The 11763-nt window shown below is 33.5% G+C and overlaps 1 pseudogene; it reads left to right on the top strand.

Annotated features, from left to right (window-relative positions):
• Positions 1 to 3271: 3271 nt before the first annotated feature.
• LOC116189566 lies at positions 3272 to 8864 on the top strand (annotated as a pseudogene).
• Positions 8865 to 11763: the final 2899 nt, after the last annotated feature.

The following is an 11763-nucleotide window of genomic DNA, read 5'->3' as shown; positions in this document are numbered from 1 at the left end:
TTGAATTCGTCAAAATATGGGTTCATGGTTAATGGATTCAACCAAAGGTTCGATGCGTTCAATCGGGCTTTATAATTAATAATAAATTAATTATCAATCATTACAAATAGCCTCTTGCAACATAGAAACATGTAAGAATTGGACAAAAAGGTCCCGCTCTTTTCCTCATTTTGATTCGCCTCCAAAGAAAACTACAAGTGATTCCTCGCTTCTCAGTCTTCTTCCTCGTTCATCAACTCCAACAGTAAGCTCCCGTTGCTATCTATCAGAGACGAAAGGATCTCGGCCTTCAATAACGTCTTTCAGTTAGCATCTCTATCTGAACCTGAATAAAATCATCGATATATTTTAGATGTCCTATCAATTACACCTCCATATAATAAAACAGATTAGCACGAGCAAGAGATGGAGGGAGTGAGTATGTCGAGGAGAATGTGCATAGTCTGCATACATTACTAAAAAATGGTAAATTCTACCAACACCCCCTATTGTTTAAGAAAATATCAGACATACCCCTTTTAAGAAAAAAAAACACATATACTACTCCTGATTTTGTTGAGGGTGATGCCCCATGTCACTTGTGATGATATGGAACTTTCCTAGTATTTTTTAATTCGAATAATTAAAAAATACTATAAAATTATAAATAAAAAAAAATGAAGGGACCAGCAGGCTCTCTCGGAGGTGGGGAGAGGGGGCTGCTCGCTGGCCAGGAACCTCACCGGCGAGGCCACGAATCTCAGTGGTTCGAGATTCTCCTTGATCTTGGGGTGCGAGGCCTCCCCATCGGCCACCACTTTTACCAGGGAGTCACCAACGACGACTTCACAAGTTGAGGGCAACCTCGCTTATAGGGGTGGTGGTTGGTAGGTAGCCCCCCATCCCCATACTAAGAGGAGGCCCAGTAGCTCTTGTTCCTTTTTTTTAAAAAAATTTCATTTTTTTCTTAATTTTCTAAAATAAAAAATATTAGGAAAAGTCCATGTCAGCACAAGTGCACATCTGGCATCACTAAGCAAACTCATGTATGGTATGTGGTCTATTTTAAAAAATATGGGGTGTTGCTGGTATGTCACGAAACCATAAAGAGTGTCAGTGGAACTTACTGTTTAAAAAAATAATATTGAATACTGGGAAAAAATGAATAATAATAATAATAATAATAATAATAATTAATAATAATAATAATTATTATTATTATTATTAAATTTGCAAAATAAAGTTCAAAATAAAATGCATACAAAATATTAAAAAAAATTAATTCATAATAATTCACAAAGAAAGTCACAAATTTCAGGAAAAGATAAAATAAAATTATGAAAATAAAATAAAATAAAATAATAAATTTAGAAAAATAAAAAAGCGTAAAACTTCGAATTAAATATATTAATTAGTAAAACAACATTTATCTAAAATACAGTTTGAACATAATTATATATATGTAGCTTAAGAGTTAAATTTTTCTTTTAATTTTTCACACGTAAATTTAATTAATTTTTAAAAATCTTAGGAGCGTAATTCCCTCTTTGTCTATCTCGTCGCTTAAAATCCACTTCGATTACTTTTTTCATCTCCCAAGTCGAGCTTGAGGCAGTGTATTCCTAAGATTTGGCTTCAACTTAGTGAGGGTAATTCAGTCTCAATTAAGTCCAACTCTGTCTGAAGATTCTTTCATATTTGTGAGAATATTTTATTTTATTTTATTTTATTTCGATTTCATCTTTTATGAATTTATTCTGATTTTCTTGATTTTTATTTTTCTATAATTGCCTTCAAAAAATAAATTAGATTGGATCACATTTTCATAGATATGATATGTTATATATTTATTTATTCTTAAATAAGATCATACTTTTTTTTATAGATATGATGTATTGAATAACTGTGGAGACTCTCCATTGAACGCACATATATGTACGGATTACTCTTATCCAAGCGTAAAATAAAACATCTTATCCAAGCATAAAATAAAACGAACATATCTTATTTTTTAATATTTTAAGGAAAAAAACATTTTTATTCTTTTTAAAAAATATTTTATTTCACCCAAAACAATAAAAATATTTCATGAAAAGATTCAAATAAAACAAATGACTTAAGATCCTATTTGCTTTTTAAAAATAAATTAGATCAAAATTTTCATAGATATTATATTAATTTTTCAAAACACAAATTAGATCATATATATATATATATAAGAAATTATGATGATACGTTATAAATAATGGAAGTAATATACATAAATCTCGACTGATTTGATATGAAAAATATTTCTATCTCTACATGTGAGTTCTATAATTCTTTGCAGGAGATTATTTTGAAGTCTTTTTTTTTTTTGCTTTTTTATGCATAAACGTTGGTAGAATTTTTGGGTTCTCTAATTTTATCTATGTGGTTAACATAAGGCTTGTTTTATCCGTACAATACACGGACTCCATGCCTAGCATATATATACGGGGTTTTTTTGGCCCATGTGTTATAATTGTATTTACCTAATTCAAACTTGAAATGGTTTTAGTTGAATTAAAAAATTTTCATATAGAAATTTTTTTTCTGTAGTATATAGTATTTAATAATTATATTCAAATATCTCAAGGAATTATGATTAATACATATTTTAATGCCATTTTGGAGAAGGAATAGTGATGGCACTTTTTTCGAAATTATCATTTTTCCAATTCGGTAAAAAATTAGCATGCCATCAATTTTAAGGATAATTTTATAATTATCATAAGTTTTGAGGATATATTATAATTAAAATATTTCACGTCCAAATATATTTGTGCTTGTATACTAAAATTATTATTAATTTTATTTATAAAATCTTAATTTATATGTATTTATTAATTTAATCCTTTACTATTATGCCACAATTTAGTACATTATATTCAACTTTATATATATTTATCACTATTTATTACATTGTATTCAACTTTATATAATATATAGATAGATTCCAGAGGTCAATGCCATCAAAGTGCATAGGAGTAATTGGCTTCATACCAAATTATTCTCCATTTTGCACATGTAACTTTGACATTGTGAGACCTGATATTTTTTTAATTTCAAATAGTTTATATATATATATACATTTACTTACATGTTATATAAGTGTATATATATATATATATGTTACGTACATATTCTAGAGCATCAAAAAAAAAAAAAGGTTGTGGTGCTATGGACCCCACGTGTCCCTTATTCCTCCCCCATCAGATTCCACCGCCATACATTTCCTTCTATTTCATTTGCTTTTCTTCTTCTGTTTTTTTCTATGTTTCGAAAAGAAGAATGGAAGGACAGAACAGAGAAGAACAGGGGGGAGAGAGAGAGAGAGAGAGAACAAAGGAAGAAATGAAGGAGGAGAAGGCCGAGCTTTGGGATCGGTTGGTAAGTTGGTATTCTATAATCTTAGCATAGGTATTTACCGAATTATGTCTCTTACTTTCTTATTCGATTGAATTCAGTTTTGCTTTGAGTTGAAGGAGTTAGAGTGGATGAATTTACTTAAGCTTATAGGGATTAATGGAGGATCTAATTCGTGTATTGATTTTATGTTTAATTATCTTATCTTGATGTGTTGATTTGGATGAAAGATAGATGTATCTATATGTTTGGCTTAGTTTAATTTGTCTTAAGGAAGAAGTTAGACTAAATGAGATTATTATGCTTTATAGGGGCAAATGGAAGATTAAGTTTATATGTTAAATTTTTATTTGAAAACCGTAATTGACGTAATTGGTTGGGTAAAAGATAGATATATCTATGGATTTAGCTCTAGTTAATTTGTCTTGAGTTGAAGGAATTAGATTAGATGAGATTATGGATGCTTTCGACAAAGATTATTGAGTTTAGAGTTTTGAGACACCATTTTATTCAATTGTGTATTTTCCTTGGTGAATTGAAGAGTGTGGTACGATTGAATTGCTAAATTGAGGAAATTAAAAGTGGAATTCAAAACGGAAGTTTATGTAATTTCATTAGAAAAACTTAGGAGAATTGAATAGTTAGCTATTAGAGTGAACCGGTGAGTTATTTCTTGTTGAGGCTAAAAGGGTGTTGTTCGGTACCTTATTATTATGAACGAATTATTGGTAAAGGAATATGATTATTTACACTATTCTTGTGCTTATAACCTTATTAGTATTCACATATGGGAATTTATAGGAACTTGTCTCATTAGTGATAATAAAAAGAAAGATGTCAAGTAGGAGACCTATAATTAATTATTTTCATTGATCTAAGTGCCGTTATCTGAGCTAGTTTGATTTTGATATTTATTTTTACGTATGATGAGATTATTTTCTTTGGATATTTAAGATATGTGGGCTGATTTAGTGAATTGAATTGTTACCTCAATATATACACACGTTATGACGAATTATAATCTTCATAAATTGCCTAGAGTAAGAATCTAATAATAAGAATTTTGTTGTTGTCGTATATTGAGTGTTGGATTACTAGTGCTATTGTTGTGTTTATATCTTAGTTTCCTTGATCCTCCAAGGCCATTGCAGGACGATTTAGTATGAGAATTAGTGGAGAAAATTATTGTTAGGCATAACTTGTTTTTCAGGCTATACTCGTGATTGATAGGAGTTGAGGACATTGATTGTGCACCCTCAAGGTCAAGTTTGGAGAAATATTTTTGATTATTCGGTGAGTACTTTATTCCATTGTGAAATGATATATATATATATATGTATGTATGTTATGTGAATATTCCAGTCCTTTGTGAAATGATGCGTTCTAATTATACAAATTGTGAAGATGAATATTGTGATAGTTAGATTAAGGAATTGGTCGTACTATGTTCCGTGATGGAATTTGAGAGATATTGTTTTGTATGTTTCACTTTGAGTTGAGATAACGCGGTGTGATTGTGTTTACTGGTTGTGTATGAGATATGTGATGGTAATGTGCTGCCATTGTGATGTGATTAAGATTATGCTTGGGTATAATGATGTATGACATGAGATGGTATGGTTACAATTGATCATGATTGTGATTGTTGTTTGACTATAGCCATGGGACCGCTGGACCCGGCGGATTACAAAATGGGCTGGATCGGCCACTGGACCCAGCGGAATACAAATAGGGCCTGATCGACCACTGGACCCGGCGGAATATAAATAATGGCATGAATGGGCACTGGACCCGGCGGATTACAAAATGGGCCAGATCGGCCGCTGGACCCAGCGGAATACAAATAGGGCCCGATCGGCCGCTGGACCCGGCGGAATATAAATAGGGGCATGATCGGCCGCTGGACCCGGCGGAATATAAACAGGAGCCGGATCGGCCGCTGGACTCGGCAGAATAGAAAAAGGAGCTTGATCGGCCGCTGAGACTCGACGGAATACAAATTGAGTCAACTCTTACCGCCAGAGATTAATAGGCGGGCCCCGCTTATGAGATGTGGATATTGGAAGTTGAGAATGGTATGAGTGAGATGTGCGCGGTCACGGTACCGTCACAACTCTGTTGCGAAAAAATGCAACCCTATGGCTATATTGATTTGGTTGTGTTGTATATTACTTGTTTGGTTCGATTGCTGTAAATGTGATGATTATTGCGATTGTTTGAATTATTCTGTGGAAGTCTTGTGGTTTGCTAATTGATTTAATTGGGTTATGAATGCAAGGTGATGTTGAGTCGATGGTTAATTCTGATAATAGTTTTATATGTTATAAAGGCAATTGATTGTTGTGAATGAGATTAGTAATCAGTTGTATGCATTGTATAATATACTGTGTTGGTGAATTAATTGATAGACTAGGTTATGCTATTACTATCTATATAAATATTTGGGTTATTAAAAGTATATTTATCACTTAATATTATTCATTTTGCTTTGGAATATAGTGCTCACTGAGATGCAGCTCACACCCTGCATACGTCTTTCCAGATAGCTTCCGATTGCGCGGAGGAACCACTTTTTGATATCGGGGATCAGCTCGGAGAACTATGTAGGAATCCTTAGTTAGTTGATAGATTTTCTTGTGTATAGAATAGACTTAAAAATGTTACGACATGAAAATTTTGTTTAGTTGTATCACTGATCTGAGAGCGGAAAAGAAATCTCCGGAAAAATATATATACATATTAGAGTTGATGGATTGGTTATATACTTTGGAAATTTATGAGAAGTCAGTTTCAATGTCATAATGGATTCCAGGAAATATGGGGGAAACGTTACTAAAATTTCGGGTTGTGACAGACATGAACAAGAATAATGGTTAAAAATAAATAAATAAATAAGGAAAAGGACCGGCAGCTTCTAAAAGTTGGGTCGGATTTCTCCTTAATTGAATGTGATTCCATTTTTCATTGCTGTCAAGTGATTCAATTCATTGTCATGATATATAGGGAAAGATATCAGGCGATTCTCTATTTTTGCTGGCAATTATAAAAGGAATGCTTTGTTTTTCCTACTTTTTACATACACTGGTCGACCATCTCGAGATGGTGCAACCTCACATTTAGTGGGGAAAAGCAGACGAGAGCTCAATGGAAGAAGGAAGAGATGATTACACGGAAGATGGCACCGTGGATCTCAAGGGAAAACCCATTAGAAGATCGAGAACTGGTCGATGGAGAGCTTGTTCATTCATTGTAGGTAAGTAATGCTCAATGCTCGTATATGAATCGATATCTGAGACACCGGAGGGCTAATTAATCAGGATATTAAACCAAATATGTGATATCTGTATGTTGGGTACTGTTTTGGTGCAGTGTATGAAATTTTCGAGAGGGCAGCATATTGGGGGATAGCGTCGAACCTAGTGATGTACCTGTCCCGAAGCTACACCAAGGCACTGTGACATCCTCGAGCAATGTCACGGACTGGGTCGGCACCACCTGGTTGACTCCCATTCTTGGCGCTTATATTGCCGATGCTTATCTCAGGCGATACTGGACTTTCATGATTGGTTCTGCCATTTATCTCTCGGTATTTTATCAGAATCTGGCCTTCCTTTGCACGGAAACAGAAGATGTTAGATCATGTTAGGTTAGGCAGCAACGGAATCTAATGGAACAGAATCAACCATACTAAATGAATGCAACCATTTGGTATGGTTGATTCCACTTCCATTCCATTCACAGCTACCAAACATGAGTCTATTTCTGGCTGATGAACATGGTTAGGAATAAAAACTCGATACAAGATTGATATTTGTTGTGTTTATGTGACTAATAAACAGGGGATGTCACTCTTAACGCTAGCCGTATGGATCCCACAGCTGCAGGCTCCAATGTGTGAGCCTGGAAGCAAAGAAGAGCAATGCGACAAGCAGACCATGCCGCTCCAAGTCGGGATCTTCTACGGCGCTCTCTACTTAATTGCTGTGGGGAATGGCGGGACAAAACCCAACATCTCGACAATTGGTGCAGAGCAGTTTGATGAGTTCGATCACAAGGAACGGATCCAGAAGCTGTCCTTCTTCAACTGGTGGATGTTTAGCATCTTCTTTGGGCAGCTGTTCGCCTACACCATCCTGGTTTATGTGCAGGACAATGTGGGTTGGGCCCTCGGTTATGGGATCCCGACCATCGGGCTCGCAATATCGATACTGATTTTCATATCAGGGACCCCATTTTACCGACATAAGGCGGCATCAGGGAGCCCTTTCACCAGGATACTGCAGGTCCTGGTGGCTGCTTTGAGGAAGTGGAATGTTGCGTTCCCGAACAATCCCAAGGAGCTCCATGAGCTGCCTGTCGAGGAATACACGAGAAGGAGGAAATCCAGGATTGAACATACGCCTTTTCTGAGGTCGCATTAATTTGATTTGTCTTTGGTAAACTTTTCCGACACATCCGTCCTGGTTTTGGCTTTTAATTGTATATTTCGTGATTGCAGGTTCTTGGACAAAGCCGCCGTGAAGACCGATTCGAACTCTCCATGGCTGATGTGCCCAGTCACCCATGTCGAAGAAACTAAGCAAATGATCAAAATGATCCCGATACTAATCACTACGTTCGTCCCGAGCATGTTGGTGGCCCAGGTTAACACGCTCTTTGTCAAACAGGGCGCAACACTAGACAGGAGCATGGGCCCAAATTTCAAGATCCCTCCTGCGAGCCTCGGCTCGTTCCTTATCATCTCCATGCTGATAGGCCTCGTGCTATATGACCGCTGCTTCCTCCCATTCGTCAGGCGACACACGAGAAACCCGAGGGGGATCACACTGCTCCAGAGAATGGGGATCGGCCTTGGGCTCCAAGCAGCCGTCATGGTCATTGCTTGCTTCGCTGAGAAGAAACGTCTCGCCGTTGCCAAGGAGAAGGGCATTTTTGGCAAAGGCGAGACCGTCCCGCGCACCATTTTCATCCTCCTCCCACAATTTGTGTTGTTGGGTTTCGCTGACGCCTTTGCAGAACCCCCAAGGATGGAGTTCTTCTACGATCAGGCCCCTCAGGGGATGAAGAGCCTCGGGACTTCCTACTTCACGACTAGCATGGGGATAGGGAACTTCCTCAATAGCTTCGTCCTGAAGGTGGTCGCAAGCGTTACCAAGAAGAATGGACACCAAGGTTGGATCCTAGACAACCTGAATACTTCGCGTTTGGACCTGTACTACTTGTTCTTGGCGATCCTCATATTAGTTAATTTCCTCATCTATCTGCTGGCGGCAAAGCGGTTTGTTTACAATGCCGATATATCAGAGGCCGATGGCGATTTAGTTGTGGAAGCTCTGCCCGACAGAGGACGAGCAGAAGGTTAAATTTCTAGTCGGTGATAGAATGGTAGAATGGTAAATGCCAAAGTAATATAAGATTAGAAATGTAAATGTCTAAATAAACTTTAAAATTAAACAATATTATCTATAGGAAAAATAAATAATATTCAGTATGCATTAAATGTTAAAATAATGAAAAACTCATTATTAATCATATATATATATATATGAAAACGAATCGCGTGTCGAATTCTTAAGCCGCCACCTCATCAAAAATAATAAATAGAGCTATCTGATTTTATCATGTCATCAGTTATATCGTAAGGAAATATATACAAATTGTTTTAAATTCTATTAATTAATTGTATAGTCGAATATATAGATTGTATACACAAGGGAAGAAAATATGCAGTAGAATATATAGATATAAATTAAATACAATGGAATATAGTTCAATAAGGCATTAAAATAATTTACATGGCCATATGTATATATGCCTTCCAAATTTTATTGGTTATTGCATTTATATATTATATCAATATATATTTACATTCTCAGTATATAAGCTAATCTGTACAAGGATAAACCAGCTAGAACAGAGCAGTGGTGGACAAAAAGAACAGGAGAGAAATCATTTGCCAAGAGCTCCCACCAGCATGAGATCAAGCCTCAATCGGGATGTCAAACGAACTCGGGCAAATTACACAAAAAAACTTAAATTTTCTAAAATGTCTCAGCTCTGTCATAAATTTTGTTTTGTAACAAAAAAACCATATATTTTGAGAATCGTCTCAGATTTGACCTCCCGTTACCATTCCGTTAAGTTTATCGTCTATTTGCCTACGTGGACTTCACGGAACCCACAAAATTTACATATCATCTGATCATCTTCTCTTTTCTTTACAAAAATAACTTAAATTTTCAGAAAAGTCTCAGTTTTATTCCAAATTTTGATTTGTAATTTTAAAAATACATATTTTAAAAATTTCTCAGAAATGGTCCATGAGAGGAGATGCTAGCCGAGGCCGACTTTAAAGCAAAAACATATGGTTTTTTTCATTACATATTAAATTTATGATGAAATTGAGACTTTTTGAAAATTTGAAGTTTTTTATTTAACCTATCCTATTTGTTTATTAATTTATGTCTGAAGTTAACAGTCCACGTATGCAAAATTGACGAAATTTATAACGGATGTCATTTTTTAGATAATTTAGAAAACTTATGGTTTTTTTGTTATAAAATAAAATTTAGGACAAAACTGAGACATTTACAAAACTTAGGTTTTTTTTGTGTAATTTGCCCAACAAACTCTAATTGAGAAGAAATTTTGGCAGCGGCCTCATGACTTCCTGGGCTAGGTTTTGAACGGTCAATCGGTATGATTAGGTTTAGACAAACTACGTTAGGCCTATACTCTGGAAGATTGATGGAGTTAGTATTATCTTTTCAAATTTCTTTGATTTTTAAGAATATTTCCCTCAATATTAACTATTTTTTACCCAATTTATATAGTTTTATGATTTATTTTAGTTGTTACTGCAAGATTTATATTTAAATAAAGTGATTTCTCTAGAAAATTTTGGAACAAAGAAATTTGTGATACAACTTAAGTCTCTTATCACTCCCCGTTATAAATTTTGTGTTTTTGAACTATTCTAGTCATCAATAACTCTTTTCATGTAAAGCTTCATTTAAAAAATAATGTACAATATAAACTTTGTGTTAATTTAACCTTACATGATTAGCTTTTAATATTATTTTTCTTATTTTCTATAGATTTTCTTTTTTTAATCTTGTACTAGGCACTATTTATTAGATAAATCTTCAAATTATTATCTTGCAAGATATATTTATTTTCACCATCGGTTGGTCATACATGGAAATTATATAGCAATTCCATCTATGAGAAATGTATATTTTTCTGATTGTTTTGCTCTCCTAGCATAATTATCTTAAATATTATGTATTCCTTTAACATCGAGGAAAGACACTTCATGTAAATATGACTTAAATATTTTCAATATGTATATCAAAAAATGTTTAGAAAATATACTTTATGTCTCAAATTATATATATAAGAATTAAACTTAATAATTGTAAATTTTTTTTATCAGGTCGACTTTTCATGAAACTTTTAGAGTATTATGATGCAAATTGAAATTCAAAAACTAATACGCAATTAGTTTTTACTTTTTTAAATCCTTTTTTGGTTTTTCGATTGATATAAATCTCGATCATCTATTTCTGTATAGCACCACTTCATTATTTCAACATTTCTATTTGTGATAATTAGCTGCAAAAATAACATACAGTAGAAAATTATTATAATGGATTTTAAAATGCATACTTATTTTTACTTAAATTTAAATGCATACTTATTTATTACTTTTTAATTTACTTGATAAGGTTCAACAAATAGAATATAATTTATCAATAAATGTAATTCATTTACCTCTTATGATTTTATATTTTATAATTTTTGCCTATACATATCGAATGAAATCAATAAATTTCTTAGTGTGAATAAATTTATTTCTCCAAATTTAATTATCTTAGATAACTATCTCTAATTACTTCGATTTCTTGAAACACTTATTGTTTTCAGTGGAAAAAACAATTATCTTAAATTATGTAGTATGCTACTACTGCATGATAGAATCTAAATGAGCGTATTTGAATTGTATAATTTGAACTGTTTTACATTTTTTAGATATTAATGTTAAATTGTGTGATTTTGGTTTAGGACATGAAAATCCTATGCAGGATACCAAAACCCATTTTTGGATGAAAGATTAGTAATCTTCCAATAAAGTCATTTGATTTTCAAGTGAAATAATTTTTAAATCCATAATTTTAAAAAAAATTCATAATATATTTAATTTAAAATATTACTTTCTATCAAAAATTTATTAATCATTTCCCACGCAATGAGCGGTTTCTCAACTAGTTTTTGGTCATTGTTAGCAGATAAATAATCATATATTTGTTTATGAAAATGTATTTATAAATAGTTATGTAATTGTTTATTTATTTAGCTTTCTTATCCTACCGAAATATAATACACATTTTTTATCTC

The sequence above is a fragment of the Punica granatum genome, chromosome 8, assembly GCF_007655135.1.
Source record: "Punica granatum isolate Tunisia-2019 chromosome 8, ASM765513v2, whole genome shotgun sequence".
Classification (NCBI taxonomy): Eukaryota; Viridiplantae; Streptophyta; class Magnoliopsida; order Myrtales; family Lythraceae; genus Punica; species Punica granatum.
Note: the sequence above shows the minus strand (reverse complement) of the source record. Positions and strands in the feature narration are given on the sequence as shown.